The sequence below is a fragment of the Pelophylax lessonae genome (genome assembly GCF_965119305.1).
Source record: "Pelophylax lessonae genome assembly, chromosome: 4".
NCBI lineage: Eukaryota > Metazoa > Chordata > Amphibia > Anura > Ranidae > Pelophylax > Pelophylax lessonae.
The window spans coordinates 166484522-166509904 of NC_138771.1; the positions used below are offsets into that span (position 1 = coordinate 166484522).

The window sequence follows — 25383 nt, forward strand, 5'->3', positions numbered from 1 at the left end:
TGAACTTTGCACACTTCCTTCTGACTTATTATTTGATAAGCCCATATCTCTATAAATTACACTCGCTGGGAGAACATTTTCTTAGCTTATGTGTTCATTAATCAATACATTTTGCACTACATCTTTATGTGTGTGTAAGCATACAACAGATTAACCACCTGGCGCCTGCCCGCCGAGATTTTACTGCGATAATGTGGCTCTATTGCGCGAATCGACGTACCTGTACGTTGTTTCGTTCCATAGCCACTAGATGGCGCGATTGCTCCGTGATCGGCTAGCGAGATGTCAATCAACTGGTCCAGCGGACCCGATGTCCACCGGCCACCTGTGATCATCTCTGGGAGGAGCAGAACAGTGATCTGCCTGCCTATGTAAATAAGGCAGATCGCCGTTCTGTCAGGCATGAACACAGTGATCTTGTGTTAAGCAGGGACACAGATCTCTGTGTTCATCCAGTAAGGCCATCCCCCACACAGTTAGCAAGCACCCGCCTAGGGGCACACTTACCCTTTGAGTGCCCCTGATGTTAACCCCTTCCCTGCCAATGTAATTGGTACACTGACTGTGCATTTTTTTTAGCACTAATTACTGTAATAATGTCACTGGTCCCCAAAACGTGTCAAAAGTTAGATGTCCAATTTGTCCGCCACAATGTCGCAATCCCACTATAAGTTACTGATTGCCCTCATTACTAGAAAAAAACAAAAAAACAAATAAAAATGCTATAAAAACATTGCATTGTTTGTAGACGCTATAACTTTTGCGCAAACCAATCAACATACACTTATTGGGATTTTTTTTTCCAAAAATATGTAGCACAATACATATTGTCCTAAATAGATGAAAAAAAAAATAGATTTTTCAAGTTTTTTATTGGCTGTGTTTTATAGCAGAAAGTAAAAATTATATATATATATATATATACATTTTTTTTTTTTCAAAATTGTCACTTTTTTTTTTTATTTCTAGCGCAAAAAATCGCAGAGGTGATCAAATACCACCAAAAGCATGCTCTATTTGTGGGAAATAAAGAACATACTGTACATCTTATTTGGGTACAGCGTTGCACGGTAAAATAACGCAGTTCCGTATCACAAAAAATGGCCTGGTCATTAAAGGGTAAAACCTTCCGGTCCTTAAGTGGTTAAATAAACAGTTCATTACAATTAATCTGCGTAAGTCATTGAGAAATTGTATAATCCAAAAAACTAATAATATATCAGGCTTGGAAATTCATTTGTAAAAGTATATTATAGAACACAATTGTAGTATTGTGTTTGATGGTTATAATATAAGTGCTTTTTTTTATTCTTTGCATACAGTTATATATTTATCAAGCAAGAAATCCTGCATCTCTGCAAGCACCGGACCAGGTTGTAAAATACCATAATGATGAATAATGATTGGTTCCCATGAGTTATTTAGCTTTGGATTTTGCTCTTTTATGTAAAGCCAAAACTTTTTTATTTTAGTTTTGAATAAACTCTGTACAGGTAAAACCCCAGTTAGATTTTTTTTTTTTACTGCTGTCAGTGTCCACACTGGGGAAGTTCATCCTAACCACCAAGTGGTCCTGTGACAGAAGCAGAAAGTAACTGAAAATCCAAAATGGATAGACATTACAGGAACAGGGGGTAAGGGGAAAACTTTCAAGTTGTTCTGGTGGTATTTGCCTAAGAGAGGATAGGCCCTTGCCAAACCTTCTGCAGCACTTCTGGGATAGTAAGAAAAGGGAAATTAACAGGACTCAGAAACCAAAAAAACTAACAGTTAAAACTAAACCCAGGAACAAAAAGTAATACAATGTATATTGAAGCTAACCAGTCCTTAGATGTGGTGACCATTTTTTTTAGGTTTTTTTTAGGCTAAGAACCTTTTCAGCAAGTGCAGGAAAATCTGTTGACTTCGCAAGAATTGCTGTGTCCTTATCACTTTCAGTGAGTTAAAAATGAAAGCATAAACAATGTTATTCTTGTGTAAACTACTAATCTCATCAACCTCCATGTAATGGGGATGAACAAAGGCAGATGTTTTTTAAGTCCAGTGTGGCTACCTTGGCTCTCTTTGTAAATATAATGGAGGAGTAAAGGAAGCTACCCAGGGACAGGAAATGCGGCAGACAGCCCCTCCTGCACGAACCGACATAGCTGTACGTCGGTCACGCGTGTGCAGCTAGGGGGCAAGTGCGTGCCACCGGGGCCAGCGGCTCCGATTGCCGCCGAGCACCCGCGATCATTCCCCGCTGAGAGAGGACGGTCTCTCTCAGCGGGGAATGATCTATGTAGGATAACAGGTCTCTGTGATCATTTCAAAAGCCCAACCCCCATGCAGTTAGAAACACTCCCCTAGGCTTACATTTAACCCCTTGATGACCCACTGTGTTAATTCCTTCCCTGCCAGTGTCAATATTACAGTAACAGTGCATATTTTTAGCACTGATTACTGTAGTAATGTCACTGGCCCCCCCAAAAGTGTCAAAAATCTCAGATAGGGGTCCGACCTGTCTGCCACCATGTCACAGTCTCGCTAAAAATCGCAGATCCCCACCAGTACTAGTAAAAAAAAAACAATAAAAATAACATAAATCTTTCCCGTAGTTAGTAGACATGATAACTTTTGCACAAACCAATCAAAATACGCTTATTGCGATTTTTTTTTACCAAAAATATGTAGCAGAAAACAAATTGGCCTAAAATGTTAAAAAAAAATGATTTTTAAATTTTTTTTTTGGGAATGTTATATAGCAGAATTGAAAAATATTGTTTTTTTTTTCAGAAGTGTTGCTCTTTTCTTTTTTATAGCGCAAAAAAAAAAATCACAGAAGTGATCAAATACCACTAAAATAAAGCTCTATTTGTGGGGAAAAAGGGACATCGATTTTATTTAGGTTCAATGTCGCACGACGGCGCAATTGTCCGTTAAAATAACGCAGCGCCAAATTGCAAAAAATGGCCTGGTCATTTAGGGGGCAAATCCTTCCCTTCCAGAACTGGTTAAAGGATTACCAACTAAAAATAAAAAGGAAAAAAAGTCCTGGAATAAATGAATGCAGTCACCTAATCCGAGGATTGGTAAACTGCAATGTATTCAGTTTTTGGGGAGGCTAAATATGTTTTTACTATGCACTACTGTCCAAACAAAAAATATTTGGCTTTACATACACTTTAATAAATAGTTGTTATTTTTTGGTATATAGTACTGCAAATTTTAGCCTGTCTGTTAAAATTCTAATAAAATTCTAATAGCCTGATTTTCTGAAACCATTCTCACATTGGTATTGAGGGTGAACAGGATCCCCCATAGGTTGCTGGCAAATCATACTCGCTTGCTCATGCTTACTAGTGCAGGGCTGGTAGCACTCAAATAAATGAACATGGCCATGCCTGTCTCTGGCTTTTAGGTTACAATGGGCAATAGATTGACAGCTTTAGATTAGACATTGTAAAAGCAGAATTATTTAAACCAATTACTATAAACACTAATCTAAGTTTATTGAACTCTTAAACTACTTTTGCTAGAAAAAGTGATTGGTCATCATTTGATCAAGAAAGCCTGTTTGTAAAAGGTCAGAACATATAACTTTAACTTTAAGTTTTTACTAATTTCTCCTGAGTAGATTCTAATTTTCCTATATGTTAAAACTGAAATATTTTATCACAATATTCAGCAAATTAGCCAAATTCATTCATTTCAGAAGAGGGAGGCTGATAAGGATCTTTTTTCCATTTTTTTCACAATTAGCCATTTTTTGCCCTCCTAAATAAACCTAGGAACTCTCTTATAGAAAAAAAAAATGCTGGTAAATTTTAAACAGCAATAGCTAAACAGCAGATTCAGCAGAATAACCCAAATGTCTAAGAATTCAATCTAATTTTAAAGCCCAACTCCAGGAAAAATATAAAAAGAAAATCCACCCCACAGTGGGTCCACCATGCACTTAAAGGTTAATTGCTTATTATTTCTAGGGGAGAGATGAGGAGGCTGTTTCACTTACCTTAATCCTTGGTCCTGTTTCACTTACCTTAATCCTTGGTCCTTGGATCCTTGGTCTCCTCTTCTATCCAAAGCTCTGGTCTGTGGGTTGAGCCTCAGCATTATCATGTACCACACAGGGACATTAACCCTGTATGGTATGCTAAGGAGGCTTAAGTGGGAGCAGAGTCAATCACAGCTTAGAGAACAGTTGCAGGGGACTGGTCAATAGCTGGAGGGAGACTACTGGACCTAGGAGTAAGGTAAGTATTTTCTCATTAACCCTCTTCCTCTAAACTAAATAAGCACTGAAAGGGTGGATTTTTTTCATTTTCCTGGAGTTAGGCTTTAAAGATTTTATAGTGTCCCCAGAAACAACTCCTCATATTGGACATCCGAAAAGGCGACTTACAACATCAGATAACACATCAGGAATTATTAGTTATTCATAAACGAATAGCCATACCTCTTGCAAAAAAACATTTTATCCAGTGATTAACAGCCATCCAAACAATTTTTATTAAAGTTGCTCCATAACATAACATATGGAACTGACTGCTTGTTACAATACCTAGCACTCACCCACATTGGCATCAAAAACCTTTTAACATAGAATAGATTTAACGTTCCTCCAAAGATGTTGATACATGTATTTTGTGAGAATGCATCTGCCTTTTTTAGAAAACAATTCACTTCCAAAGAAACAGCAATTACCTGCAGCAACCAAAATACATTTGGATCACAGCACAGACATAAGTTTCTCCATATGCTTTCACAAACAGCTTTATTTTGTGTGCCCAAATTACTGTGCTTTAGCAACAAAAGGCATTAAAAAGCACAGCTATTTCAGGCAGTGAAGCTGATTTACTACAGGAGTTGAGAAGCTTAACTTCAATTATCCAATCATGAGAAAAGCAAATCATTTATTTCATATGTAAATTATTGGGTATTCAAAGTGAACACAGGTATAGTTTACTGAGTGATGATTATCAGACCTCCTTTATTATATCATCCTCAGTGTGTCAACATTAGTCTTAGCTTTTCTGTATTTGTGTATCATCAGTCTAACCACTTTCTCCATGTAGCAAGTGTGTGCATCACCAAATTCCAAGAAGGCATCTGGTATTTGGGCAACAATGTCCAATTATTATATTACATAAAGAATGGTAATTTACCTCCAACTTTCACATGTGCTTCTCTTTGAAGCATAACTGACATTATAGGGATGTAAGATTCATACAGAAGAATATATTTTTTTTTTTGTTATCTAAGTTGGCATGATTTTCTACTTGATAGAGGAAATGTATTAATCTATCATTATTTAAACTTGTTCTTGAGCACATTTTGACTATTTACAGCTGAAAATTAACTTTACTTTGCAAACTGACCACACAGACCTCTCCTGGCCCCTCCCTCTCTTTGAATGAACCACACGAACATCTTAAAGAAACTACTCACATCTTTGAATTATCTTCAGGGCACTCCTGGATCCTCAAAACCTAGGACATTTTATTATGTGGTTGCGGTTTAATATTAAAATGGTTGAGTTATAACAGCTACTTCCCATTTCATGCCTTCATTTTGGTCTCTGACTCCACCCACTGCATTTAGTGGTTAATGCAGAGAGGATGAAGAAGTAAGGTCAGTACTTGTAATAGTCAATACCTGCACAAATGAAAGCTCCAGGATTTACAAATTCAAGCTTACAAACAGGCACCTTGGGGTGTCTGCTTTATGGACATTTGTCCAACTAGAAACAGGGCCATCTTACTTAATGGGCACACTGGGAAGTTGCCCGGGGGCCGACACAGCCTCAGCCCCAGCAAAGCATTAGTCCCGATTCCCATGTGCATCTCGCTGCCGAACTTAGCAGGTGGCAAGGGCCTGTCGGCCCTGCGCTGCTGCCAGGCCACTTGGGCCATGGAGGGGGAGCCCACAACTGCAGGAATGCCTGTCCGCCCCCATGGGAACAGGCACACACAGGACAGTCGAGTCTGACTCCTGTCCGTGTGTGTGTTCCCCCGGACCCAGCCACCGAATTTGAAAGCTGTCATTAGCCTGGCACTGCTGTACCAATAAATATAGCCTTATCGATAATTTGCATTTTTTTTGGGTGATTGTGTAGGTAGGGCCGCAGTGCACTGCATTGCCCGGTGCCCTTTATTGCTCTTAAGATGGCACTGACTAGAAAGGTAAGGGTTTCATAGTTTCACTTAAACAGATATACTTTTTAATTTTTACATTTAAAAACATCTGAGGTTTAGTAGTAGGATGAGTGAATGGGTCTGGGTTTGGTTTATGGGGCATTTTTTGAACCCACTGTGAAGTTCCAAACCTTAAAGCCAAACTCCACTAAAGTCTATGCAGGTCAAATTATAAAACTGTGTCCATTTATGAGGTTAAATGCACGTTAACATGGGAATGGGTAGCTGAACCACACCATAGAGAAAAATACCATACAATTGGGAGAAGGTTCACCTTTTTATGTAACTTCAAAGGTGATATGGAAAAAACACCACAGTCTATTTAGCTTAAGGAAAATCAACCTCAATTTTTTTCTAAAATCTGCACTTTCCAGCCCCACAGCAACAGATCACTGCAGTAAAGTAATCTATTCCCTGCTAATAACAGTGAGCAGTAGGTCGCTATTTTAGAAAAGAAAAATATAAAAAAGTGAAAACAAATAAGTAAATATAACATAATGGCAGCATTAATGAAGACTGGAGCAATTGCAATCTAAAGCAACCAACACATGGCAACCAATCAGTTTCTATCTTCAGTTTGTTCAGGTAAGCTTTGAAAATGATAAACAGAAGCTGACTGGTTGTCATGCACATTTGTTCCGGATTCTGACTTCTTTAGTTTTTAAAAATTCCCCTCAATAACCTCTCTCCCCTATTAATCTCCAGGTCCCAAAAAATATGTTGGATGTTCTGTATGACATCTGCACTTACTGTGTGAACATTAAACATTAACATAAGGAAGGGCAATGTCTTTCTGAATTTTAGCTATCCCAAACCTGTAAAAATCTCACCATCTAGCTAGTCTTTGTCCTTAAAGTGATTGTAAATTTTCGTTTTTTTTTTTTCAATAAAAATAACAAACATGTTATACTTATCTCCTCTGTGGCGTTAGTTTGGCACAGAGCAGCCTGGATCCTCCTCTTCTCGGGTCCCTCTTCGGCTCTCCTGGCCCCTCCCTCCCTTTCAGTGTCTCCACAGCAAGCAGCTTGCTATGGGGCACCTGAGCCAAATCACAGCTCCATGTATCCATTCAAACACAGAGCTGTGGTTTGGCCCCACCCCCTCTCTCTCCTAATTGGCTAGCTGACTTTGATTGACAGCAGCAGAAGCCAATGGCACCACTGCTGTGTCTTAGCCAATGAGGAGGGGTGTCCCGGACGGCTGAGACAGTCGTTTACATTGCTGGATCATGATGGGGCTCCGGTTAGCATGGGGGGGGGGGGGGTGAGGGGGGCTGCTGCACACAGAAGGTTTTTCATCTTAATGCATAGAATGCATTAAGGTAAAAAAAAACCTTCTGACTTTACAACCCCCTTAGGCGCCATGTCCTTAAGCATTTCCCCCAGCATCTTTAAAATAGGACTAAAGGCAAAAAGTTTTTTACATTTAGGATGGAGTATGAGAGGTCAGTGTTTTTAGGCATCTGTGTCCTAGTGGGGAGTTTTCCTTTCATTTCCTGTCCCACAGCCACAACAGAAATTGAGGGGAAGTCCTTCAAAGTGGTGGAATCTCTGGTTGTCACCAGGATTACACAAACTAGGTCCCTGTTAAAAGATCCCCCCTCTATTCCTGTTCTGGTGCCAACTCAAAATTTGGGATTCTCACTTTCAGTCTCAGTGGTAACAGTAAGCAGGATAAATAGAGAGGGTGACTTTCCCAATGGGGACACAGACAGCAATAAAAATCTGACAGGTGTTCTAATCCCTCTTTACTCTATCCAAAATTTAAAATAAGAAGTTTTGTCCTCAGTTCTACTTTAAAGAAAAAAAATGTATTTTTCTGTTATAGGGTTTCTTGGATAAGGATACACTTTCAAAGAGCTTAGGAGTTAGATGTTAAAAACAAACAGATGTATTGATATAAAATGGCAAGTTTAAAAGCGGTCTTAACAAAAAGCTAACACTTTATGAGCTAATGGTATGCAGATGCCCAGCAGGTTTGCCGTGGCAAGCAAATCTTTCCATGCAATATCCAGACTAGTTATCCAGTGTACCATGCTATCAACAGTTGATCATATGTCATGTCATTCTTAGTGAACCTGCCTCTTTAGAGCAGGCCCAAGAGTGGATACGGCCATTCCAAAAGAACCATGCATACTGATGTTTGCAAATCCAAGTTTACTGACTACTGATTGTGAACATTTATTGAATATGAGTGTAGATGCTAAGGCATTAGGGGTTAAATATTAGAAACAAAGAAGTAGGGTCAGGAGTCTACTTCTATGTGTTAGAAGCTATGTTGGGGAATAGGCTTTAAAGAGGAAGTAAACCCTCCTCAGGAAGTTGTACCTATAGGTAAGCCTATGATAAGGCTTACCTATAGGTACTGTAAATATCTCCTAAACTTGCACCGTTTAGGAGATATTTACCTTTAATGGAGCCAGTGACGTCACTGGCGCATGCGCTCTGAAGGAACGGCTGATCGTGCCGTTCCTTCAGAGCCCCGTGCCGTGACCGTCGGCTCCCACGCGCGTGCGCGGGAGTGACGTCACCGCGGCTCCGGCCAATCAGATGGCCGGATGCCGCGATCCCGGAAGACGGGCGACATGTTATGTCGGCCGTCATACAGGTAAGAGAGCGGCACGGCGGGGGCTCGTTCTAAGGTAAGTATTTCATAATGAGCTAGTATGCGATGCATACTAGCTCATTATGTCTTTCTCTTGCAGGTTGTAAAAAAAAAAAAAAATTTTAAAACGAGTTTACAACCTCTTTAAGAGCCTTGGGTTAGAATTAGTGTGTTGGTGTTATAGATTAGGTGTTAGGAGCTAGATGGTAAGGAGTCAAAGACTATGTGTAAGGTGGAATAGGCTTTAGCAGCTAATTAAAAATGCTATTTTTTTTTTTTTTTGCGTTCTCATATGTTTTGTTTAGTAAAATGTAAGCTGTTATTAATGATTTGCGTTCCTTGGAGGTGATACTATACAAAAATATCAACAATCTTTCCTCAGCAGATAGTGGAAACACAAGAATAAAGAAGGTGCTGGAATTCTGAGGGTCACTGAAATTGTTACTGGCTTTCCTTTGGCAGCATTCCACAAAACAGGGGATGTATCAATCCATATACCTACAATACAATGGGGCTAAACAAACATCCAAGAGTCCAAGGTAATATAATGAGAAAAATGATTCATAGCAGAATAGAGCCAATGTGTTTTGGGGAGAAGCAGATAGTTGAGCTGACTAATACAATTTGACACGTACTACACCATGAGTCACAAGACCGTATTCTGCTGAATCCTCTTCCACTTCAGGCAGAAACTAATTGTACACTTAAAAATGGAAGATCCCCCCCTCTTCCCTGCATGAAGCAGGAGGTGCAACTTGGATGGAATCTGCTTGTTTGTCCCTTCAACATAGAAGCTCTTACAGCACAGAACCAAGTAAATGCCTGAAGAATCCTGAATGTCCAGACAAGAGACAACCTGTGCCTGGTAGCTAAAGACAATGCTGCCCCTCAAGAAACTGCTCTTCTGAGCCTGCCACCCTGCTTCCAGATACTCATATGGCAAAAAGGCCCTTATAGTGCCCTATGTCCACATAGTGTTATTGCAGTGATACATTCAAGCACATTGCTTGAAGATACAGGTTAACATGAGTATTACCTTTAATAAAATAAATGCAAAAATGTACTTATTTTATATGTTTATTTTAATAATACATGCAAATGAATGTATTTGTACCATTAACTATAAGGTGGTTAAGGATGCTCCTGCTACCATATGACATTCTATAATGACTGCAAATTAAAATCTCTGTGCACAGGTGTAATATATGCATAAACATAACTGATAAATTTCCCTTTCTCAAGGTAGATTGCCTTAACAAAAGGGTCCCTAAATGTCAGCTTATGATGCCTGTTGGACAAGATTATCATTATATCAGAGTGTGCTGGTGACCCTTATTTTTCTATAATCTGCGCTATTAAAAAAAAAAAAAAAAAATAAAAAATAAAAAAAAAAAAAAAAAAGCTTAACAAAAATGGTTCATATGTAAAAAGAAATGCAGCACTTTGAAGTTCATTCATGAAAAGCTCAAAAAACTCTGGGAAATCCAATGTGATTCAAACCACTGATAAAGGTTCTTGGTTCTTAGGCTAGACATACATGTTCAATTTTCCTGTACAATTTTCCTTTAGATTTACCTTTAACTATGCAGTGCAAGGGCCTGCCTGATTGGATACAATTGAAAGTTGGTTAATTTTGACCTCATATTATATGGTTTTTGGTAAATCTAAAAGAAAATTGTACATATATGGCCAGCCTTAGGCTCCATGCACACTGGGCTTATAAAAACACCAGTTCCCCTGGCAGAAAAATAAATCGTTCAAATAGAACATTTTTGTACACATGTTTAAGCGAGTTTAGGAGTGTTTAGCATTTTTTTATGCCAAAAAGCTTCAATCTAAAATGCAAACCAGAAGGTTTTTTTTTCTGCCTCTAAACACTGAGCTTAAAATATTCCTCTAAACGTCCTAATGTGCATGGACACATAGGATAACATTGTGCTGCTTCTACAGACAAAATACAAAACTCCTATAGAAGCAGTGATTTTTAAGCCAGTGTGCATGGACCCTAACAGCTCTAAAGTCTGCACTTAAATATTCAATTATTCATCAAAGCAGATACACCCGATAAAAGATTATTTTCTCTCTGCTTGATTTTCCTGCGTCACCTATAAACAGCTATATGAAAGAGAAATTTTAAAAACAAGGCCATTTATTTGCATGAGAACCTTTTGATCCACATTTCAATGATTAAATAGTATGCAAAAAAAAGGTATGTTCTTTAGCTATAAGGATAATCAATGTGATGTGATCATTTATTTGGTATTAGATTAAGCCTATTTAAAAAACAACATCATAGCCAAGTTGACAGAAAAGCTTCATTAGCTAACTAATGACATATTTCATTAGTGCAATCTTCAGAATCTTTGCCAGGAACATATTACGTATGTTATAATCTAGCTTAACCAGAAATACTTGGTTATGTTTGCTGTAAAGCTATAAACACATTTTATTAAAAAAGATATGGCACCAAGAAATGAATGTCTATATATAGAGCCTACATTTATAATGCTTAGTGTTTCACTTTACTGCTTTATATTGTTTAGGCATAATACATTTTTATCTCTGTGTCCAGAGATTTTTAAAATATTAATGTAACATTCTTAACCAGAGTCATTTGCACTGTTTAACTTTTATATTAACACAAGCAATATGTCATTTTGTAGTCTCTTGGCTGTTACAGTATAGAACTTTTTTTATAGCTAAAGGTATACGATTAATATTAAAAGAAGCTCAGGATGTTTCTGGAACACAGCACATCCATGCTAATTGCAACTAGGTGGGTTCACAGCAGACGTTCAGCAGTTGTGGATACAGTTGATCATGCACGGCTGAAAATCTTCTAAAGCAAATGTAAATCCTTATGACAAGCATAATGTAGCGACATGTGTGCTAACTGCACTTAATGTCAGTAGGAATGTGAACTCCACTGTCTCTGAAGGTAAACACACGCTGGTAAATTTAGAGACTATACAGAGGCTGTACAATCTGATCATGACATGTATGACCAGCTTAAAGCAGAACTTCAGTTAAAAATGGCAGCTCCACTATTCTTTTTCCAACTGACAGCAAAGGAAACTTTGTTTGGGAGGAGGAGGGGGGGTGGCGGTCATTTAATTGGTTGAACTAGATAGACTTGTGTCTTTTTTCAACATGTCTAACTAAGTTAGTCTTGACAGGTTCCCGCACCCACTTAGTAGGCAATCTGAGTCGAAATTTGGCACCCCTGACCTTTCACAGCTCTCAGACGCCTACGGGCCAAAAACAGTGTGTGGAGCAGCTTGCGCATGCAAAATGGGAAGCCAACTGTGAAGCTGCAAGTTCAAAATGGCAGCGTCACTGACCTAAAAACCGGTGAAGAACTGGCCAGGGTGAAGATAGAGCTGGATCCCTGCACAGGTAAGTGTCTTTTTTTCACATTTATATTTAACAAAGGAAGGCAGTTTCCAAGTAGCCATGCATATATATATATATATATATATATATATATATATATAAAAGAAAGGTAAGTGTCCTTTTAATAAAAGTCAGCAGCTACAGTATTTGTAGCTGCTGACTTTCAGGAAATTAGATAAGCCGTCATTACATCAGGATTGATCAATTTTCACATTTATATATATATATATATACCATAGTTTGTGGATTCTTTCACTTTCCTTTAAAACATAAACAATGATTTGGGTTATTTTCACTGAAGAAATGGAGCAGAATATATTTTGGTCTAAATTTATGAAGAAAGATTAATTATTTGCAAACTTTTATAACAGAAACAAAGAAAAACTAGTTTTTTTTTTCAAAATGTACGATCTTTTTTGCTTATTTAGCAAAGAATAAAAAAGCCAAGTGGTGATTAAATTCCACCAAAAGAAAACTCTATTTGTGTGAAAAAAAAATGAAAAAAATGTCATATGGATACAGTGTTGCATGACTGCCCAATTCTCATTCAAAATGCGACAGCTGAAAATTGGCCTTGGCAAGAAGAGGGTGAAAGTGCACTGTATTGAAGTGGGTAAATGCCAACAAAGGAAAAGAAAAAGATGAAATTCTAAATGTTTTAATATTCTTGAGTCAAATTAAATGTGCCAAGATGGTTTAAACTGTAGCTTATTCTGTAACAAACATAGCAATGGCAGAGAAAATAAGACTAGCAAGACTAGACATCCTCCATTTTCTGTTCTATTGCGTGTTATGGCTAATTTACATAAACCCTGTGTCTGACTTTAAAATCAATAATCTATTTGTGCCCCTCATTTTTAATACTTCTGTCAAAAACAGAAATTGAGATAAGACATAATGACCAACCTGTTACCATCAGCAGCTAGTGAAAACACATATTGGTTTTCATCTAAAGGCCATTTAAAAGGTTGGTGCTGTGGGAATAATAATTTTCTACAATGATGTATTCAGAGCTCCATCAGTAGAGAAGGTTAGGTGAAATGTGTTGCTGAATATTTATTATGAATGTAGAAAAGAAAATGTAATAGGTGCTATAATAAGAACCGTTTGTGTATTAAGATTATTTTAGCAGTTTTGCTTGGCTAAAGTCCTCATTTTTTTTTTGTAAAATGATAGAAATGTATGCTGTCTGTTCATCTCATTCTTTTTTAGTAAAACACTCACAGCACACAAATGCTGGCCACCGGAAGCAGTTACATTATTATCAACATGACAACCCCACCACAACTCCAGCTTCTTCTACCATCAGTGTGAAAAAAAAAAAAAAAACTATAAACGTAATACTGTAAGTAACAGTTTGAATATGAAATGGAAATAATTAGGATAGCATATGAATGAAACAAGTAAAAAACAAAGCTCTGGTAAGAGTTTGTCTACTGATGAAAGGTACCTATACCATACAGTACTTTATTGATAGTTTTTTATCTGTATTTTTAATGATGATCTTCTGGTTCTACAAGATTTGATGTATTTCTGTTTTAGTCATGGGGATTTTTCTGATATATGCATTTTTATGGGTTCTTTATGCGTTTTAAAAGTTGATGCGTTTTTAGATTCCAATATATGCACCTTCATAGATTTAATGCGTTTTTAATTAGAAGTTTTATTATGTATTTATATATTTATTATGAATTGCCATTTAATAAAGTGTATTATTGGTAATAGATCGGTATATACTAGGAAGAGATGAGCTCCGGCATGCAGTCTCTGATAAATGTAAAGCAATAGATGCATTGCATTTGCTCTATTCTCTATTTAATCCGGTTTAGCGATGTGGCACCAGGGAATGAATGTGAATATTCTTATTTCCGGGGTCCTGAGCTGCATAAAAGGCACAGGGAGGGCAATAGTTAACCACTTAAGCCCCGGAGGATTTGGCTGCTAAACGACCAGGGGGTATTTTGCGATTCGGCACTGCGTGACTTTAACGGATAATTGCGCGGTCGTGCGACGCTGTACCTAAACGAATTTGGCGTCCTTTTTTTCCCACAAACAGAGCTTTCTTTTGGCGGTATTTGATCACCTGTGCGATTTTTTGATCATGCGCTATAAACAAAAAAACAGCGTAAATTTTGCAAAAATAGCAATATTTTTCCCTTTGTTTTATATGAAATTCCCCCAAAAAAAATTTAAAAATCAAAATTTTTTAACATTTTTGGCCAATTTGTTTTATGCTACCTATGTTTGGTAAAAAAAATCGCAAAAAGCGTATTTTGATTGGTTTGCGCAAAAGTTATTGCATTTACTAACTAAGGGAAAGATTTTTGTCATTTTTGTTGTTTTTTTTTTTAACGCGTAATGGCGGCGATCTGCGATTTTTTTGCGGTACTGCGACATTGCGGCGGACAGATCGGACCCTTGACTGACATTTTTGACACTTTTGGGGTTACCAGTGACATTTCTACAGTAATCAGTGCTATACATATGCACTGTTACTGTAAAAATACACTGGTAGTGAAGGGGTTAACTTTATTTGAGAGGGAGGGGCTGTGTGTGTCCCTAGGGGCGTGATTCTAACTGTGATTGGCTGTGGCTTCAGCTGTATGCAGAGTGATCAACGGATCTACATAGTAGATCCATATGATCATCTCTCATACAGAGGGGAGAATGACAGGCAGCTTGTTTACACAAGCTGCCTGACTTTCTCCCTCTCCCCCGCCGATCGCAGAGTGGCCGGCGGACATCGGGTCCGCCGGTCACACGCGCGGGGGGGGGTCCGTGACCACGCGGGAGCGGGAGCGCGCCTCCGGCGGCGCGCGCTCGCTCCCTAGACCCTCACAAGCTAGTGACGTAGACCTACGTCACTTTGCCTGTGAGGGGCTGACCGCCGCCGTAGATAGTCGTGCGGCGGTCGGCAAGTGGTTAAATAGATCCAATCAGCTTCATGTAAGGGGATCCAGCCCGGCCATTTAAGGCGCAGCACACCATGCAGTCTCCACCCCTACTGAGGAAGTCAACGCCTGTGGTTGGGCTTCGACGTCACGCGTATAGGGGACAGAGCCTGCGTGCTGGAAACTGTCTCTTCCTAGATACCGTTTATGCTGACTGCTATGCGCTTTGGAAGCGCCACCTTTGTGAGTACCATTCCCTTTACTCAATAAAGCGGTTTACTGCAACCATACAGAGAGCACTAGATTTCTTTCTTTGTTCCCCTTTTATGTCTATCGGTCAGAATCCCTCTGGAGGTGATAGGCTATCCATAGCCTTTACTATCTGAAGGTCCCTGTGTATATACAACACTGTGATTGACCAAGCAGTGGGTCTATAGTGGAGGTGAGAGACCAATTCACCTGGTGGTGGGATTGCACTAATCACGAAAGCACTAATTAAGTTTTGCACAAGATTCTTTTGGACACGTGGATTCACCGTTTATTTGATTGATTGTATGGACATTGGGACATGTATGGACACTGATTTTGAGTTTAATTACACTATGTGTGCACATGACTGGCGCAACACTACTTTTTGGTTTATTTAGCTTACATTGTGTGGTTTAGACACTTTTAGTGTGTGCAGCCGGTCTTTATATCATTTGTTTATTGCACCATTCACTATTGATATATTTTTTGCGCTGATAGTTTTTGTTATACATACAGTACTAGCCACTTCAACCAGTCTTCCAAAAAAATATCAACACGAATGTATTTATTTTTTATTTATTTATTTATTTATTTTTTTTGCTGAATCAATTTGTACTTGTCATTGCAGGGATAATTATATAAAGACATTGTTTTTATACAGATCCTTTATTTATTTATTTTTTCAAAAAGAAACACAGCATCATTTTTTTTTATATTTGTTTAGCCTTGTAATTATAAGAATATGCATTGAATATTCACATTCACCTATTTTCAACCATCAGTTGATGCTCTAGGCTTCTTTTTATAGGTTTACCAGGCTATTTTTACTGTTATATTAAAAATAGCCTGTTGTTTACAGAAATCAATAGCTCATGCTCAAATTACACTGATGGCTGTATTAATCAGAAGAGTGACTCTTCACCTACTTTTTGCTGTTTATTGCTCCAAGGAGACTTGTAATTTGAGAAAGACAGTCTGAAATCAAACAGATTCAGCTGTATTTTTCTCTTTTAAAAATCATAGGTGCACCCTGTGTTTATTTGCCAAAACAAATACCTTGTATGAAAAAAAAATTACAATGAACCCCAAATCTTTTTTTCCTGGACAATGCTATTTACAGTAAATGCACTAAAAGTGTAACCATAAAAATTATCTTTTGTATACAAAGAACTTGAGTGTATATAAAGTTACATTCATATTAATATTAATATTAACTTTGAAACAAAATACAACAGTTTTGCCTGGTTTATTCTAGCCTGATAAGATTCATAAACCTAGCTCAAACTTTTTATTAATTTATACCATATTTTTATCACAACAATAATTGGGTGTTATCATTCTGGGAAATGGCAAAACAACAAGGATTTAAATCAAACAATAGTCTAAGGAAACATATAAAAATGGCAGTGTTATCTAAGGATTACCAAATATAATAAATGGGTGGATCTGATCCAAATAATTGGCAAGATAAAAGAAAAATAATCCAGTTGCTCTTAGCTTGTAGACATAAAGGCAAATTGCACAATAAAAACAGTATTAACAACTTTGAAGAGGTGTGAATGGGTGGGTGCTCTAGACAGTATCAAGTTAATCCAGTCAAGTGATAAAGTGTTGGAATACTGGTTGGTTAAGCCAAGTAACAATATATCCAGCAGAATGAGAATCATCACCCAATACTTTTTTTCAAAGGAGTTAGTTGTTTTCTCTACTATCATACTCAGCATTACTGTTAGGCAGGCCGTAGATGGTGCAAATTTATTTCCTGCAACCCCTGCATTTTGCATGATTCCCCCATCAACACAGATAGTGCTGGCTGGGAAATGCCTCCTGCCAAGACATTGTGTTCCCCCGGCAGGGGGCTGCGGTTGGGCGGGAATTGTCCCCACCAGGAGAAGACCATGGTAATTGCTAGTGGCTATAGCAGCCGTTAGCGGTAATTGCAAGAAAATCTGGCATGCTGGTTGTACCCAAGTTGATTGATTGATCGACTAGGTACATTCAGTCTGCGTACACACGTTCGAATCTCAGCCGGTCCCTGCTGAGATTGAACTTTCTATAGCTGGCCTTAGGCAGGCCATACATTATGCAGTTTTCTTTCCTTCAACCATGGGTTGAAGAAAAGAAAATTGTTATATTCCCCCATCAACACTGAATCCCTCCCATGGAGCTATTGTATTCTGACGGTGGGAGCTTTCCCAGCCATCAGAATACAATGATCACTGCCAGCAGCTATAGCAGTGATCAAACAAAAACAACCCGACAGGCTGGCTGTACTGAAGTGGATTGATAAATCAACTTCAGTACAACCAGCCTGCCCATACATGCATAGAAATTCAGCCAGTTCCTGCTGAACTGGCCGAATCTCAATCTGTCTATGGCTGGCTTTTTTTTTTTTTGCAGTTTCTCCCTAAGAATAAAAGCAGAAAACATAAGAGAACATAATAATTTAATTATTTGGAGATCTGCTTTAAAAAAAAAAAGACTATAATAAGAAGAATTCCGTTTTTCCAGAAGTGACATTAATGTTGAACAAAGGTACCCAAGGTAGTGTAGATGACTGAAGATTAGGGTTGAGCGGACACCTAGATGTCCGTGTTCGACGGGTTCGGCCGAACTTTAAAAAAAAGTCCGGGTCCGTGTCCCGGACTTTTACCGAACTTTTCCCGGACACCGAACCCCATTGAAGTCAATGGGGACCCGAACTTTAAGGCACTAAAATGGCTCTAAAACACCAAAGGAAAGGGCTAGAGTGCTGCAAATGGCAGCAAAACGTAATTAAGAGCATGGCAAGTGCTCTGCAAACAAATGTGGATAGGGAAATAACTTAAAACAACAAAAAAAAACAGAAAAATAAAACAATGTTCTTCTTCATCTCTGAAGGACGAGGCCCATATGGAGTAGGAGGGAGGTTGAGGTGGTGGTGGATGTGGCGGTGACATAGGCGTGCGCACAGGGTGTGCTGGGTGTGCCTGGGCACACCCTAATCACCTAGGGCACATAGCATTGCCAGTGAGGAGATGGGAAAGATCTCCCTGGGACCTGCTCTGCTCTATTTCTCCTTGCCTACAGGTACATGGCCCCGATACATTACTCTCCCTGCTGGCAAACACATGCATGTGTATTTCAACTTTGGGGTGCACACCTTAATGCAATAGGCTGCGCACACCTATGGGCGGTGTAGGTGGAAGCGGCGGTGGAGGAGGACCAGGGCCGGATTAACAGCATCATGGGCTTGGTGCTGAGGATTTTGAAGGGCCTTAAGGGCCGTGCCTTGCCATGCACCCAGAGGAGGAAGGGTGCAGCCATGCATGCCTAATTCAACATGGGATGCTGTCTCTGAAGCCCATAAACACATCCATGCATCGCCAACTGTCCCTCCTTGTCCGGCCTTCACGCTGTGTGGGGAGGTTCTGAGGGTGCTGCCTGGGGAAGCGAGCATAGAAGCCAGACTTCTGTGTTTACAAGTGACAGAAGAGCGGTAACAGTGAATATGGCCAACCCGGGGCCTATATAAAAGGTAGGGGCCTGGAGCTGCAGCTCCAATAGCCCCTACATTAATCTGGCCCTGAGGAGGAGGACGAGGTAGCCAACACTGCTTCTTTTCAAAAATTTTAAATGAGGGTACACCCCAAAAGAGTGAGAAAGAGCAAAAATGGAACAATGGGTGGGTAAGGTCGGTATCCATTGCTATTCTGCATAAGGTACGGAAAAGTCCCGTGGGATCCATGCCTGGTTCATTTTAATGAACGTGAGCTTGTCCACATTGTCTCTGGACAGGCGGCTGCGCTTGTCTGTTATAACGCCCCCAGCCGTGCTAAATACCCGTTCAGATAATACACTGGCTGCAGGGCACGCCAGCACCTCCAAGGCGTAAAGGGCAAGCTCAGGCCATGTGCCCAATTTGGAGACCCAGAAGTTGAAGGGGGCAGACCCGTCATTCACTACATGTAGGCGTGTGCACACATACTGCTCCACCATGTTGGTAAAATGCTGCCTCCTGCTAAGACGTTCCATCTGAGCTGCTGGTGCTGCTGTTTGTTGTGGCGTGCTGACAAAGCTTTTCCACATTTCGGCCATGCTAACCCTGCCTTCTGAGGTGCTGGCGGTGCCCTGGTTGCGTTGGCGACCTCCTCCTCCTCCTCCTCTGCCTTGTGCTTCCACTGTGGCCCCGCTGTCAGATGGGAATGCCAGCAGCATGGCGTCTACCAGCGTGCGCTTGTACTCGCGCATCTTGCGATCGCGCTCCAGTGAGTGAATTAAGGACGGTACGTTGTCCTTGTAACGGGGATCCAGCAGCGTGGCCACCCAGTAATCAGCACAAGTTAGAATGTGGGCAACTCGGCGGTCGTTGTGGAGACACTGCAGCATGTAATCGCTCATGTGTGCCAGGCTGCCCAGAGGCAACGAAAGGCTGTCCTCTGTGGGAGGTGTATCGTCCGTGTCCTCTGTATCCCCCCAGCCACGCACCAGTGATGGCCATGAGCTGGCCTGGGTGCCACCCTGCTGTGAACATGGTTCCATCTCCTCCTCCAGCTCCTCCTCCTCCTCATCCTCCTCATCCTCCAGAACTGTGCCCCTGCTGGACAATTGCGTCCCTGGCGTTTGCGTGTGCAGGAACCCACCCTCGGAGCCCCTTGCGAATGACTGCCCTGAAAGCCTTGGAAATGTTACCTCTTCATCCTCCTCCTCCTCCTCATCCTGTGCCACATCCTCTTCCATCATCGCCCGAATTGTTTTTTCAAGGAGGCATAGAAGTGGGATAGTTAAGCTGAGAACGGCGTCATTGCCACTGGCCATGTTGGTGGAGTACTCAAAACAGCGCAACAAGGCACACAGGTCTCGCATGGAGGCCCAGTTAAATTAAATAGCGGAATAGAAAATATGATCCAAAAAAAGTGTATGTATATCATACGTACACAACCACACTGGGCCCCAATTACTATTGTTTGTACCCCTAAAAGGCTAGATGAGGAGTAGGGGGGGTATGGAACAGGCAGCACCCTCAAACCTTCAGAAGTATGAGATGAACCCCAACAACTTGGAAAGGTGGATCTCTCTCACACGTACCAACACAGACTATCCCCCAATTTAACTGATCCCCAAAGGTTTTTGATTAAATAGCGGAATAGAAAATATGATCCAAAAAAAGTGTATGTATATCACACGTACACAACCACACTAGGCCCCAATTACTATTGTTTGTACCCCTAAAAGGCTAGGAGTAGGGGGAGTATGGAACAGGCAGCACCCTCAAACCTTCAGAAGTATGAGATGAACCCCAACAACTTGGAAAGGTGGATCTCTCTCACACGTACCAACACAGACTATCCCCCAATTTAACTGATCCCCAAAGGTTTTTGATTAAATAGCGGAATAGAAAATATGATCCAAAAAAAGTGTATGTATATCACACGTACACAACCACACTAGGCCCCAATTACTATTGTTTGTACCCCTAAAAGGCTAGATGAGGAGTAGGGGGGGTATGGAACAGGCAGCACCCTCAAATCTTCAGAAGTATGAGATGAACCCCAAAAACTTGGAAAGGTGGATCTCTCTCACACGTACCAACACAGACTATCCCCCAATTTAACTGATCCCCAAAGGTTTTTGATTAAATAGCGGAATAGAAAATATGATCCAAAAAAAGTGTATGTATATCACACGTACACAACCACACTAGGCCCCAATTACTATTGTTTGTACCCCTAAAAGGCTAGATGAGGAGTAGGGGGGGTATGGAACAGGCAGCACCCTCAAACCTTCAGAAGTATGAGATGAACCCCAACAACTTGGAAAGGTGGATCTCTCTCACACGTACCAACACAGACTATCCCCCAATTTAACTGATCCCCAAAGGTTTTTGATTAAATAGCGGAATAGAAAATATGATCCAAAAAAAGTGTATGTATATCACACGTACACAACCACACTAGGCCCCAATTACTATTGTTTGTACCCCTAAAAGGCTAGATGAGGAGTAGGGGGGGTATGGAACAGGCAGCACCCTCAAATCTTCAGAAGTATGAGATGAACCCCAAAAACTTGGAAAGGTGGATCTCTCTCACACGTACCAACACAGACTATCCCCCAATTTAACTGATCCCCAAAGGTTTTTGATTAAATAGCGGAATAGAAAATATGATCCAAAAAAAGTGTATGTATATCACACGTACACAACCACACTAGGCCCCAATTACTATTGTTTGTACCCCTAAAAGGCTAGATGAGGAGTAGGGGGGGTATGGAACAGGCAGCACCCTCAAACCTTCAGAAGTATGAGATGAACCCCAACAACTTGGAAAGGTGGATCTCTCTCACACGTACCGACACAGACTATCCCCCAATTTAACTGATCCCCAAAGGTTTTTGATTAAATAGCGGAATAGAAAATATGATCCAAAAAAAGTGTATGTATATCACACGTACACAACCACACTAGGCCCCAATTACTATTGTTTGTACCCCTAAAAGGCTAGATGAGGAGTAGGGGGGGTATGGAACAGGCAGCACCCTCAAACCTTCAGAAGTATGAGATGAACCCCAACAACTTGGAAAGGTGGATCTCTCTCACACGTACCAACACAGACTATCCCCCAATTTAACTGATCCCCAAAGGTTTTTGATTAAATAGCGGAATAGAAAATATGATCCAAAAAAAGTGTATGTATATCACACGTACACAACCACACTAGGCCCCAATTACTATTGTTTGTACCCCTAAAAGGCTAGATGAGGAGTAGGGGGGGTATGGAACAGGCAGCACCCTCAAACCTTCAGAAGTATGAGATGAACCCCAACAACTTGGAAAGGTGGATCTCTCTCACACGTACCAACACAGACTATCCCCCAATTTAACTGATCCCCAAAGGTTTTTGATTAAATAGCGGAATAGAAAATATGATCCAAAAAAAGTGTATGTATATCACACGTACACAACCACACTAGGCCCCAATTACTATTGTTTGTACCCCTAAAAGGCTAGATGAGGAGTAGGGGGGGTATGGAACAGGCAGCACCCTCAAACCTTCAGAAGTATGAGATGAACCCCAACAACTTGGAAAGGTGGATCTCTCTCACACGTACCAACACAGACTATCCCCCAATTTAACTGATCCCCAAAGGTTTTTGATTAAATAGCGGAATAGAAAATATGATCCAAAAAAAGTGTATGTATATCACACGTACACAACCACACTAGGCCCCAATTACTATTGTTTGTACCCCTAAAAGGCTAGGAGTAGGGGGAGTATGGAACAGGCAGCACCCTCAAACCTTCAGAAGTATGAGATGAACCCCAACAACTTGGAAAGGTGGATCTCTCTCACACGTACCAACACAGACTATCCCCCAATTTAACTGATCCCCAAAGGTTTTTGATTAAATAGCGGAATAGAAAATATGATCCAAAAAAAGTGTATGTATATCACACGTACACAACCACACTAGGCCCCAATTACTATTGTTTGTACCCCTAAAAGGCTAGATGAGGAGTAGGGGGAGTATGGAACAGGCAGCACCCTCAAATCTTCAGAAGTATGAGATTGTGTTCACTGTACCCCACAAAGATTGAGTTCACTGCACCCCACAATGATTGTGTTCACTGCACCCCACAAAGATTGTGTTCACTGCACCTCACAAAGATTGTGTTCACTGTACCCCCCAAAGATTGTGTTCACTGCACCCCACAAAGATTCTGTTCACTGTACCCCACAAAGATTGTGTTCACTGCACCCTAAAAGGATGTTGTTCACTGCACCCCACAAAGATTGTGTTCACTGCACCCTAAAAGGATGTTGTTCACTGCACCCCAAAAAGATTGTGTTCACTGTACCCCCCCAAAGATTGTGTTCACTGCACCCCACAAAGATTGTGTTCACTGCACCCCAAAAAGATTGTGTTCACTGTACCCCCCCAAAGATTGTGTTCACTGCACCCCAAAAAGATTGTGTTCACTGTACCCCCCAAAGATTGTGTTCACTGCACCCCACAAAGATTCTGTTCACTGTACCCCACAAAGATTGTGTTCACTGCACCCCAAAAAGATTGTGTTCACTGTACCCCCCCAAAGATTGTGTTCACTGCACCCCACAAAGATTCTGTTCACTGCACCCCACAAAGGATTTTGTTCACTGCACCCCAAAAAGATTGTGTTCACTGCACCCCAAAAAGGATTTTGATCACTGCACCCCAAAAAGGATGTTGTTCACTGCACCCCAAAAATGATTTTGTTCACTCCACCCCAAAAAGATTGTGTTCACTGCACCCCACAAAGATTGTGTTCACTGCACCCCAAAAAGATTGTGTTCACTGTACCCCCCAAAGATTGTGTTCACTGCACCCCACAAAGATTCTGTTCACTGTACCCCACAAAGATTGTGTTCACTGCACCCCAAAAAGATTGTGTTCACTGCACCCCAAAAAGGATGTTGTTCACTGCACCCCAAAAAGGATGTTGTTCACTCCACCCCAAAAAGATTGTGTTCACTGCACCCCACAAAGATTGTGTTCACTGCACCCCAAAAAGATTGTGTTCACTGCACCCCAAAAATGATTTTGTTCACTGCACCCCAAAAAGGATTTTGTTCACTGCACCCCAAAAAGGATGTTGTTCACTCCACCCCAAAAAGATTGTGTTCACTGCACCCCAAAAAGATTGTGTTCACTGCACCCCACAAAGGATTTTGTTCACTGCACCCCAAAAAGATTGTGTTCACTGCACCCCAAAAAGGATGTTGTTCACTGCACCCCAAAAAGGATTTTGTTCACTGCACCCCAAAAAGATTGTGTTCACTGCACCCCACAAAGGATTTTGTTCACTGCACCCCACAAAGATTGTGTTCACTGCACACCAAAAAGGATTGTGTTCACTGCACCCCAAAAAGATTTTGTTCACTGCACCCCAAAAAGATTGTGTTCACTGCAGCCCAAAAAGATTGTGTTCACTGCAGCCCAAAAAGATTGTGTTCACTGCAGCCCAAAAAGATTGTGTTCACTGCAGCCCAAAAAGATTGTGTTCACTGCAGCTCACACACAGAAAAATGGATGTGGATCACTGACACCTGCCTATCTCCAATCCCACACCACACAGCAATATCGATTGTAGTTTGTAGAACACAGTTTCCCTAAAATTCAGCAGACTCTGTCCCTAACAGGATTGAGAAGAGATCGTAGATCAGGATTGAGTGCAGATTCACCCCACCCCCCACACAGCAATATCGATTGTAGTTTGTAGAAGACACTGACCCTATAATTCAGCAGACTCTATCCCTAAAATGCCTACAACTCGCCCTGCCTAAACACTCGGACCTGTCCCTCAATTCTATCCGGACACAAATGGTTTTTTCCTGCCTATCTTTCCCTAATCAGCAGCCAGCACATTGATGTGTGCTCTGTCCCTTAGCTAAGCAGCAGAATGACGCTGCTGCGGCGGCTGCCTCGAACTTATAAAGACTTGGTCACATGCTTCAGACGGCCAATCACAGCTACTAAGACATTTGCAGGCATGGCTGGGATGGCTTAAGGCACACCAGTTAAACGATTGTTGATTGGCTGTTGAAAGCCCGCCATGAAAAGAGCGCCAAAGCATGCAAAACCCGGAAATAAAACGACCGAACACGGATTTTTACCCGAACATACAGTAAAGTGTCCGTGTCCGTGTTCGGGTAAAAAAAATCCAATTATTCGGTACGAACACGAATAATACAGTCCGTGTTCGCTCAACACTACTGAAGATGTGAGTTGATATGAGGCCACTTTAAAATAAATGGGCAGAGCTGAAGTTCGTTTGAGCAAGTAATAAGATAATTAGAGCCCAAAGTTAATTACATGTCTGCAGTATAGGAACTGGAATAGTTTCAGGTTTATCATATGAGAATAGGTCTTTCTGTGGCCAAACTGAAGGCCCGTACACACGTACCGATCGTCGGCATACAAACGTCGGTGGACGAAGGATCTGCCGATTGTACGCGTGTTAGTATGGTGCCTCCGACAGATGTCTGCGCACAATCCGCGGACAAAAGTCTTTCGTGCAAACATGAAAATATTTGTATGCCGACACCAGAACGGAC

At 40.7% G+C, this 25383-nt stretch overlaps 1 protein-coding gene across 3 annotated transcripts in view; it reads right to left on the reverse strand.

Moving 5' to 3' along the window:
• Positions 1-25383, reverse strand: part of SFMBT2 (Scm like with four mbt domains 2) — a 315888-nt gene that overhangs the window by 107843 nt on the left and 182662 nt on the right. The window lies entirely within an intron of this gene.